Raw genomic sequence first — 11,435 nt, 5'->3', positions numbered from 1 at the left:
CCCAAGTTTATCCAACTGATAAACAGTAGGGTGGGGATTTAAAAATCCAGATGTAGCTAACTACAAATCCCACTCTCTGTGCACTATGAATCTGTTTCAATCAGCAATAATCATGCCTCAAATAAACCTCATTGGCTACCTTACTGCCACTGCACAAAGCTTATGACTCTGTTACAGACTACACAACCAGGCAACAGTGGAAAGGAAGGGACTCCTTAGAATCAGAGATGAAGAAGGCATGGTAAGATTGTGGCTATGATATCCATAATGGTTGACCAACGAACCCCAAGAGGAAATCATCCAACATCACATGCAGTGACTGTTGAAGGATGATGATGATGAGTCTATCTGAAGTCTTTTCTCTTTGTCTTTGATTTTCTGCAGTTTGAATATGATATGGCTACATGTAGATATTTTTATATTTATATTGTTTGGTGTTCTCTGAGCTTCCTAGATCTCTGAGTTGATGTTTTGGAAAGTTCTCAGTCATTATGACTTCAAATAATTTTTTTATTCCTTTCTCTCCTCTCCTTCTGGAAGTCCCATTTTGCATATGTTACATCTTTTGTAATTGTCCTACAGTTCTTGGAACATTAAGTTCCAAGTTTTTATTACAAATATTATTATCGAGCCAGGCGCAGTGGCTCATGCCTGTAATCCCAGCACTTTGGGAGGCTGAGGCGGGCAGATCACAAGGTAAAGAGATCAAGACCATCCTGGCCAACATGGTGAAACCCCGCCTCTACTAAAAATACAAAAATTAGCCAGGAGTGGTGGTGCATGCCTGTAGTCCCAGCTACTTGGGAGGCTGAAGCAGGAGAATCACTTGAACCCGGGAGGCGGAGCTTGCAGTGAGCTGAGATTGCGCCACTGCACTCTAGCTTGGGCAACAGAGCGAGACTCCGTCTCAAAAAATAAATAAATAAATATTATATTATCATTTTCCTTATAAATATTATTCCAAATAGTGCTATTATGACATCCTTTTTCTGTATCTTTACATACATCCCTGATTTGTGCTTAAAAAAACTTTTGTTACAGAATTGATGGATGAAGACTTCAGATCTGTTCCACAGGGGCTTCTGAAGCCAGGGCTTTCAGTTATTATGTTAGGACTCGTTATCTTACAGTCTGTTGTTCATTTTAGTGCTGTGCTAAAACTGTAGAGGAGAGTACTAGTATCTTTGTCATGCAAGCCTTAGGACCTGTGATGGTTAATATTAAGCATCAACTTGATTGGATTGAAGGATACAAAGTATTGTTTCTGGGTGTGTCTGTGAGGGTGTTGCCAGAGGAGATTAACATTTGAGTCAGTGGACTGGGAGAGGCAGATCTACCCTCAAGGTGGGTGGGAACCGTCCAATGGGCTGCCAACACGGCTAGAAGAAGCAGGCAGAAGAAGGTGGGATACACTGGCTTTCTGAGTCTCCTGGCTTTCATCTTTCTCCCATGCTGGATGCTTCCTGCCCTCAAACATCACAGTACAGGTTCTTCAGTTTTTGGACTCTTGGACTTACACCAGTGGTTTGCCAAGGGTTCTTGGGCCTTCAGCCACAAACTAAAGGCTGCACTGTCGGCTTCCCTATTTTTGAGGTTTTAGGACTGGGACTGAGCCACTACTGGCTTCCTTGCTCCTCAGCTTGCACATGCCCTGTCGTGGGACTTCACCATGTGATCCTGTGAGTCAATTCTCCTTAATAAACCCCCTTTCATATAGACATATATCCATTAGTTCCACCCCTCTGGAGAACCCTAATACAAGATCCCCACAAGACACCCGTGAATACATGCAGACGACAGCAAATGGTTTTATTCCTCTTACCAACAGGCCAACTTTTACCCACACTACACCTCCCTGTCAGCAAGAAGTTAAAGCAATTGTTAGCCTTTCCCCATCTCTGTAGCTCACAACTCAAGAATGAAGTATGGTCAAGCTCAAATTGGGGATGGAAATTGTCTTTACAAAATTTATGGCGGTGAGAGAAATGTGACATACCTAACTCCCTCTTGCTTCTCACCTCTCAAACCAACCGTCTTTGCTCTTTCCTGGGCATAGGCCAAGCTAACTATGGGAGAAATTAATTTATAGTTTAACCTTAAAGCAAGGATAATAATAGCCCCTCCTGGCACCTCTGCCCAGCCGCCCCGTCTGGGAAGTGAGGAGCGCGTCTGCCCGACCGCCCCGTCTGGGAGGTCTACCACGGAGGCCAGAAGCAATGTGGGGGCTGGACGTGGTGGCTCACGCCTGTAGTCCCAGCACTCTGGGAGGCCGAGGCGGGTTGATCACTTCGGGCTAGGAGTTCGAGACCGGCCTGGCCAACATGGCGAAACATATGAAAAATACAACAGACAAACCAACCAACCAACCCAGCGACAACAAAACAGGTCTACCCTGGAGTCATACTCTAATTTTTTCTATTTTCCTCCCTTTCTGATCCTTTATCCCACTTTCTTTTTCTTCCTCTTCCTTCTCCTTCTTCTTTGTCAAATAGAGGATTGAGTTATTATCATTGATCCATACAAAGTCCCTCTCTCATTTATTTTCTTTAATTCCCACTCCCCATTTCTATTCCCCATCTTCCCATGTGCAACCTTCCTAATATGATTGATACGCATCTTTTTGTTTGTATGTATTTTTAGAAAATGTTTATTGTTTTGTGTGAAAAAAAAAAGAGAAAAAAAAATAAAAAATAAAAAAAAAATAATAGCCACTCCTTGTTCAAGGATAGAATTGCCTTTGTAAAACTCATGACAGCCCACAAGGTTAGAATTATGGGAGGGGTCTGAATTCTGCTAAGACCCATGCATAAATGATAACTAGTCATTGTTTACTGCTCAGGAGGCACATGGGGTGGGCACAAAATTTGTAAGTTCCCTAATCGCCCCTACAGACAACATTCCTATTGTAAAACCTAAGACTGGGGTTTGAGGTATTTTTAAGACTTTGCATTCTAGTAGAATAACATCTCCCAGACTGATGACCCTCACCCAGGAACTGACTCACCACACAAAGGCAGTTTTGACAGCCCTATGATTTCATCCCCAGCCCAACCAATCAGCATTCTGCATTCCCTAGCCCCCTGCCTATCAAACTATCCCTAAGAAACCCTAGCTTTCAAATTATCTGGGAGACAGATTTGGGAATTAACTCCCATCCTTCCACTTGGCCAGCCCTGTGATTATTAAACTCTTTCTATGAAGCAAAAAAAAATTATGGATGAAATAAATGATACGCAGAATACTAAGGCTGTTTAAAACTGTACTAATAAATTTCATACCAAAAATAGTGTATAGCAATTTCCATTCCCATAGAAGAGTGTGATTATTCTTGGTCCTTCACAGCCTCACCTATCCTGAGTAAAGTACCTTTTTAATCTACACCAACTTGATCACTAGGGGGATGGGGGTTGGAAATCATATAAAGTATTAAACACACCATATGTTTAATACTAAATGCTAAATATACCTATTTCCCATATCTTCAGAAAGCATGCTAAATATACCTATTTCTCATTTCTTCAGAAAGCATGCAGATGAACTCTTCATCACAAAAAAAGTGCTTCTGAAAATGTGTCTATAGAGTAGAGAGGATATGTCTTAAGTGAAAAAAAAAAAGAATCCTCATCAGTTAGTTTAAGCAGAAAAGGGATTTATTAAAAAGTATTAATAGCTCACAGACTCACTTGGAAAGCTGGAGCAACAGTCTCAAGGCTCAGCTTCAGTGCCACAGAACTGGCTTTGTGAGTCAACTTTTGCCACCACCAATGACCAAATGCCAAATGAAATTCCTGATTTAGAAGTACTGATGTGGAGCGGTTGAGGAAAAGGCAGAATTCAACTCAACTCAGCTTTGGCTCAGAATCAGCCTACTTGCCGTCTCTTCCATTGGCCCAAGCAAGTGATATGGCCAAGTCTGAAAATGGGATGGGGTAATATTCTGCACCTATATGGAGGCATGAGCAGGCACCGATGATAGGCAGGGCTGTGTAATCCTTTCACGGGGACAGGAGCAAATATTCAAGAAAAGTAATATAATCTACCTATTTTCAATCTACCAAATATATATATATATATATATGAGACAGATTTTCCCTCTATCACCCAGGCTGGAGTGCAATAGCACAATCTCAGCTCACTGCAACCTCCCCTTCCTGGGATCAAGGGATTCTCCTGCCTCAGCCTCTTGAGTAGCTGAGATTACAGGCATGTGCTATCAGGCCCAGCTAATTCTTGTATTTTTATAACAGACAGGGTTTTGCCACGTTAGCCAGGCTGGTCTCAAACTCCTGACCTCAAGTGATCCACCCGCCTCAGCCTCCCAAAGTACTGAGATTACAGATGTGAGCCACTGTGCCCAGCCAGAACAAAATATTTAACTTGCCTCTTTCCTTGACTTCCTCAAATGTAAAAGTATCTTCAAGTACTCTTCTTGCTCTGAAATTCTAGAATTTTAAGTAAAACTTTATACGTTAAGTCAAATAGTTAACTCACTAGGGTGAATATTAATAGGAAACATAAAGAAAGCTTTGTTTAAAGTGAAAAATAATTTTACATGCAAATAATCACTCCTCAAATAGACATTTCATAAATCTTACTTCTCAAATACCAGCTTCTCTTAAATTAAAACTCATTTAAATGTCTCTGCTTTTACCGTATCAACAAGTACAAAAAATCTAAAATGTAAAGGTCAATAAACTGTGGACTTTAGGGAAAGATTAAATTTTATTTTAAAATAAACAAGGAGCTAGAACATTTCCAATATTTTCATTTTGCTTTAGTGGCTACCAAATACAGTTAGGCTACAGACGAACTCAAGGAGCATGGATATTAGATATGAAGGCTATTGAAAGAAAATTCTAGGCTGGGTGTGGTGGCTCATGCCTATAATCCCAACACTTTGAGAGGCCAAGACTGATGGGTTGCTTGAGCCCAGGAGTTTGAGACCAGCCTGAGTAACATGGCGAAACCTTGTCTCTGCCAAAAAAATACCAAAAGTAGCTGGGTGTGGTGGCTCATGTCGTAGTCCCAGCTATTCAAGAGGCTGAGATGAAAGAATTGTTTGAGCCCAGGAGGCAGAATTTGCAATGAGCTGGGATCATGCCACTGCACTCCAGCCTGGGTGACAGAGCAAGACTGTATCTCAGGAAGGAAGGAAGGAAGGAAGGAAGGAAGGAAGGAAGGAAGGAAGGAAGGAGGAAGGAAGGAAGGCAGGAGGGAGGGAGGGAGGGAGGGAGGGAGGGAGGGAGGGAGGGAGGGAATTCTGACTTGATGAAATGACAGGGAAAGGAAATAAATTGCAGTAGGACAAATTAACACAGTAAGGAAATATAATGTCTAGTATTGAGGATTTAGATTGAAGAGTTAGTCTACTCTTTATTCTGAAGTCCACATCATGTAGCAATAAAAAAAATTGCTAAAATGTTAATTTTGAGAATCCTGTGCCCCAAGTCTCTGGTGCATGACCTGAGCATCGAAATCCCACTGCAGCATTTTTGTCTTTGACTTGTTGCTATCTCATGTGGACATTGCTGATTTAGGAAACAATTGTATGCTACAAGGGTAACTAACAATTAGGGATGCATGAAGATCTCTGAAAGTTCTCAAAAATCACAAAGGTTTATTATATTTTTTAAAGAGGACATAAACAAGTTTTTAAAAGAAAAATACATCTTTATAAATGAGGCACAAGCTACCATGCATAATACAAAGGTCCATAGTCCAGTTGTCAGATGCAACATTAGTTAAGACTCTTCTTGTTGCAAGTGACAGAAACTCACCTCAAATTGTTGTAGGCAAAGGGTTTGGGCTTGTTACTGAAAAGTCTCGGGGATTGTATTAATCTGTTCTCACATTGCTATAAAGAACTACCTGAGACTGGGTAATTTATAAAGAAAAGAGGCTTAATTGACTCACAGTTCCACAGGCTGTACAGGAAGCATGGCTGGGGAGGCCTCAGGAAACTTACAATCATGGCAGAAGGTGAAGGGGAAGCAAGCACTTTTATCATGGTGGAGCGAGAGAGAGAGAGAGAGTGCAAAGAGGAGATGCTACACAATTTTTTTTTTTTTTTTTTTTTTTTTTTTTATTATTATACTTTAGGTTTTAGGTACATGTGCACAATGTGCAGGTTTGTTACATATGTATCCATGTGCCATGTTGATTTCCTACACCCATTAACTCGTCATTTAGCATTAGGTGTATCTCCTAATGCTGTCCCTCCCCCTCCCCCACCCCACAACAGTCCCCGGAGTGTGATGTTCACCTTCCTGTGTCCATGAGTTCTCATTGTTCAATTCCCACCTATGAGTGAGAACATGCGGTGTTTGGTTTTTTGTCCTTGCGATAGTTTACTGAGAATGATGTTTTCCAGTTTCATCCATGTCCCTACAAAGGACACGAACTCATCATTTTTTATGGCTGCATAGTATTCCATGGTGTATATGTGCCACATTTTCTTAATCCAGTCTATCGTTGTTGGACATTTGGGTTGGTTCCAACTCTTTGCTATTGTGAATAGTGCCGCAATAAACATACGTGTGCATGTGTCTTTATAGCAGCATGATTTATAGTCCTTTGGGTATATACCCAGTAATGGGATGGCTGGGTCAAATGGTATTTCTAGTTCGAGATCCCTGAGGAATCGCCACACTGACTTCCACAATGGTTGAACTAGTTTACAGTCCCACCAACAGTGTAAAAGTGTTCCTATTTCTCCACATCCTCTCCAGCACCTGTTGTTTCCTGATTTTTTAATGATGGCCATTCTAACTGGTGTGAGATGGTATCTCACTGTGGTTTTGATTTGCATTTCTCTGATGGCCAGTGATGATGAGCATTTCTTCATGTGTTTTCTGGCTGCATAAATGTCTTCTTTTGAGAAGTGTCTGTTCATGTCCTCTGCCCACTTTTTGATGGGGTTGTTTGTTTTTTTCTTGTAAATTTGTTTGAGTTCATTATAGATTCTGGATATTAGCCCTTTGTCAGATGAGTAGGTTGCAAAAATTTTCTCCCATTCTGTAGGTTGCCTGTTAATTCTGATGATAGTTTCTTTTGCTGTGCAGAAGCTCTTTAGTTTAATGAGATCCCATTTGTCGATTTTGGCTTTTGTTGCCATTGCTTTTGGTGTTTTAGACATGAAGTCCTTGCCCACGCCTATGTCCTGAATGGTATTGCCTAGGTTTTCTTGTAGGATTTTAATGGTTTTAGGTCTAACATATAAGTCTTTAATCCATCTTGAATTAATTTTTGTATAAGGTGTAAGGAAGGGATCCAGTTGCAGCTTTCTACATATGGCTAGCCAGTTTTCCCAGCACCATTTATTAAATAGGGAATCCTTTCCCCATTTCTTGTTTTTGTCAGGTTTGTCAAAGATCAGATAGTTGTAGCTATGCGGCATCATTTCTGAGGGCTCTGTTCTGTTCCATTGATCTATGTCTCTGTTGTGGTACCAGTACCATGCTGTTTTGGTTACTGTAGCCTTGTAGTATAGTTTAAAGTCAGGTAGCGTGATGCCTCCAGCTTTGTTCTTTTGGCTTAGGATTGACTTGGCGATGCGGGCTCTTTTTTGGTTCCATATGAACTTTAAAGTAGTTTTTTCCAATTCTGTGAAGAAAGTCATTGGTAGCTTGATTGGGATGGCATTGAATCTATAAATTACCTTGGGCAGTATGGCCATTTTCACGATATTGATTCTTCCAACCCATGAGCATGGAATGTTCTTCCATTTGTTTGTATCCTCTTTTATTTCATTGAGCAGTGGTTTGTAGTTCTCCTTGAAGAGGTCCTTCACATCCCTTGTAAGTTGGATTCCTAGGTATTTTATTCTCTTTGAAGCAATTGTGAATGGGAGTTCACTCATGATTTGGCTCTCTGTTTGTCTGTTATTGGTGTACAAGAATGCTTGTGATTTTTGTACATTAATTTTGTATCCTGAGACTTCGCTGAAGTTGCTAATCAGCTTAAGGAGATTTTGGGCTGAGACAGTGGGGTTTTCTAGATATACAATCATGTCATCTGCAAACAGGGACAATTTGACTTCCTCTTTTCCTAATTGAATACCTTTTATTTCCTTCTCCTGCCTGATTGCTCTGGCCAGAACTTCCAGCACTATGTTGAACAGGAGCGGTGAGAGAGGGCATCCCTGTCTTGTGCCAGTTTTCAGAGGGAATGCTTCCAGTTTTTGCCCATTCAGTATGATATTGGCTGTGGGTTTGTCGTAGATAGCTCTTATTATTTTGAGATACGTCCCATCAATACCTAATTTATTGAGAGTTTTTAGCATGAAGGGTTGTTGAATTTTGTCAAAGGCCTTTTCTGCATCTATTGAGATAATCATGTGGTTTTTGTCTTTGGTTCTGTTTATATGTTGGATTACATTTATTGATTTGCGTATGTTGAACCAGCCTTGCATCCCAGGGATGAAGCCCACTTGATCATGGTGGATAAGCTTTTTGATGTGCTGCTGGATTCGGTTTGCCAGTATTTTATTGAGGATTTTTGCATCAATGTTCATCAAGGATATTGGTCTGAAATTCTCTTTTTTGGTTATGTCTTTGCCAGGTTTTGGTATCAGGACGATGCTGGCTTCATAAAATGTGTTAGGGAGGATTCCCTCTTTTTCTATCGATTGGAATAGTTTCAGAAGGAATGGTACCAGTTCCTCCTTGTACCTCTGGTAGAATTCAGCTGTGAATCCATCAGGTCCTGGACTCTTTTTGGTTGGTAAGCTATTGATTATTGCCACAATTTCAGAACCCGTTATTGGTCTATTCAGAGATTCAATTTCTTCCTGGTTTAGTCTTGGGAGGGTGTATTTGTCGAGGAATTTATCCATTTCTTCTAGATTTTCTAGTTTATTTGCATAGAGGTGTTTGTAGTATTCTCTGATGGTAGATTGTATTTCTGTGGGATCGGTGGTGATATCCCCTTTTTCGTTTTTTATTGCATCTATTTGATTCTTCTCTCTTTTCTTCTTTATTAGTCTTGCTAGCGGTCCATCAATTTTGTTGATCCTTTCAAAAAACCAGCTCCTGGATTCATTAATTTTTTGAAGGGTTTTTTGTGTCTCTATTTCCTTCAGTTCTGCTCTGATTTTAGTTATTTCTAGCCTTCTGCTAGCTTTTGAATGTGTTTGCTCTTGCTTTTCTAGTTCTTTTAATTGTGATGTTAGGGAGTCAATTTTGGATCTTTCCTGCTTTCTCTTGTGGGCATTTAGTGCTATAAATTTCCCTCTACACACTGCTTTGAATGTGTCCCAGAGATTCTGGTATGTTGTGTCTTTGTTCTCGTTGGTTTCAAAGAACATCTTTATTTCTGCCTTCATTTCATTATGTACCCAATAGTCATTCAGGAGCAGGTTGTTCAGTTTCCATGTAGTAGAGCGGTTTTGAGTGAGTTTCTTAATCCTGAGTTCTAGTTTGATTGCACTGTGGTCTGAGAGACAGTTTGTTATAATTTCTGTTCTTTTACATTTGCTGAGGAGAGCTTTACTTCCAACTATGTGGTCAATTTTGGAATAGGTGTGGTGTGGTGCTGAAAAAAATGTGTATTCTGTTGACTTGGGGTGGAGAGTTCTGTAGATGTCTATTAGGTCCACTTTATGTAGAGCTGAGTTCAATTCCTGGATATCCTTGTTAACTTTCTGTCTCGTTGATCTGTCTAATGCTGACAGTGGGGTGTTAAAATCTCCCATTATTATTGTGTGGGAGTCTAAGTCCCTTAGTAGGTCACTCAGGACTTGCTTTATGAATCTGGGTGCTCCTGTGTTGGGTGCATATATATTTAGGATAGTTAGCTCTTCTTGATGAATTGATCCCTTTACCATTATGTAATGGCCTTCTTTGTCTCTTTTGATCTTTGTTGGTTTAAAGTCTATTTTATCAGAGACTAGGATTGCAACCCCTGCCTTTTTTTGTTTTCCAGTTGCTTGATAGATCTTCCTCCATCCCTTTATTTTGAGTCTATGTGTGTCTCTGCATGTGAGATGGGTTTCCTGAATACAGCACACTGATGGGTCCTGACTCCTTATCCAGTTTGCCAGTCTGTGTCTTTTGAATGGAGCATTTAGCCCATTTACATTTAACGTTAATATTGTTATGTGTGAATCTGATCCTGTCATTATGATGTTAGTTGGTTATTTTGCTCGTTAGTTGCTATAGTTTCTTCCTAGTCTCGATGGTCTTTACAATTTGGCATGTTTTTGCAGTGGCTGGTACCGGTTGTTCCTTTCCATGTTTAGTGCTTCCTTCAGGAGCTCTTTTAGGGCAGGCCTGGTGGTGACAAAATCACTCAGCGTTTGCTTGTCTGTAAAGTGTTTTATTTCTCCTTCACTTATGAAGCTTAGTTTGGCGGGATAGGAGATTCTGGGTTGAAAATTCTTTTCTTTAAGAATGTTGAATATCGGCCCCCACTCTCTTCTGGCTTGTAGAGTTTCTGCTGAGAGATCAGCTGTTAGTCTGATGGGCTTCCCTTTGTGGGTAACCCGACCTTTCTCTCTGGCTGCCCTTAACATTTTTTCTTTCATTTCAACTTTGGTGAATCTGACAATAATGTGTCTTGGAGTTGCCCTTCTCGAGGAGTATCTTTGTGGAGTTCTCTGTATTTCCTGAATCTGAATGCTGGCCTGCCTTGCTAGATTGGGGAAGTTCTCCTGGATAATATCTTGCAGAGTGTTTTCCAACTTGGTTCCATTCTCCCCATCATTTTCAGGTACACCAATCAGACGTAGGTTTGGTCTTTTCACATAGTCCCAAATTTCTTGGAGGCTTTGTTCATTTCTTTTTATCCTTTTTTCTCTAAACTTCCCTTCTCTTTTCATTTCATTCATTTCATCTTCCATCAGCGATACCCTTTCTTCCAGTTGATCGCATCTGCTACTGAGGCTTCTGCAATCTTCGCGTAGTTCTCGAAACTTGGCTTTCAGCTCCATCGGCTCCTTGAAGCCCTTCTCTCCATTGGTTATTCTAGTTATCCATTCTTCTAATTTTTTTTCAAAGTTTTTAACTTCTTTGCTGTTGTTTTGAATTTCCTCTCGTAGCTCAGAGTAGTTTGATCGTCTGAAGCCTTCTTCTCTCAACTCATCAAAGTCATCCTCCATCCAGCTTTGTTCCGTTGCTGGTGAGGAACTGCGTTCCTTTGGAGGAGGAGAGGTGCTCTGTTTTTTAGAGTTTCCAGTTTTTTTGGTCTGTTTTTTCCCCATCTTTGTGGTTTTATCTACTTTTTGTCTTTGATGATGGTGATGTACAGATGGGTTTTTGGTGTGGATGTCCTTTCTGTTTGTTAGTTTTCCTTCTACCAGACAGGACCCTCAGCTGCAGGTCTGTTGGAGTTTACTAGAGGTGCACTCCAGACCCTGTTTGGCTGGGTGTCAGCAGCGGTGGCTGCAGAACAGCAGATTTTCGTGAGACCACAAATTCAGCTGTCTGATAGTTCCTCTG

The 11,435-nt window shown here is 40.7% G+C and overlaps 1 pseudogene; it reads right to left on the bottom strand.

Moving 5' to 3' along the window:
• LOC115838187 lies at window positions 1-161 on the bottom strand (annotated as a pseudogene).
• Window positions 162-11,435: the final 11,274 nt, after the last annotated feature.

The sequence above is a fragment of the Nomascus leucogenys genome, chromosome 13, assembly GCF_006542625.1.
Source record: "Nomascus leucogenys isolate Asia chromosome 13, Asia_NLE_v1, whole genome shotgun sequence".
Classification (NCBI taxonomy): domain Eukaryota; kingdom Metazoa; phylum Chordata; class Mammalia; order Primates; family Hylobatidae; genus Nomascus; species Nomascus leucogenys.
Note: the sequence above shows the minus strand (reverse complement) of the source record. Positions and strands in the feature narration are given on the sequence as shown.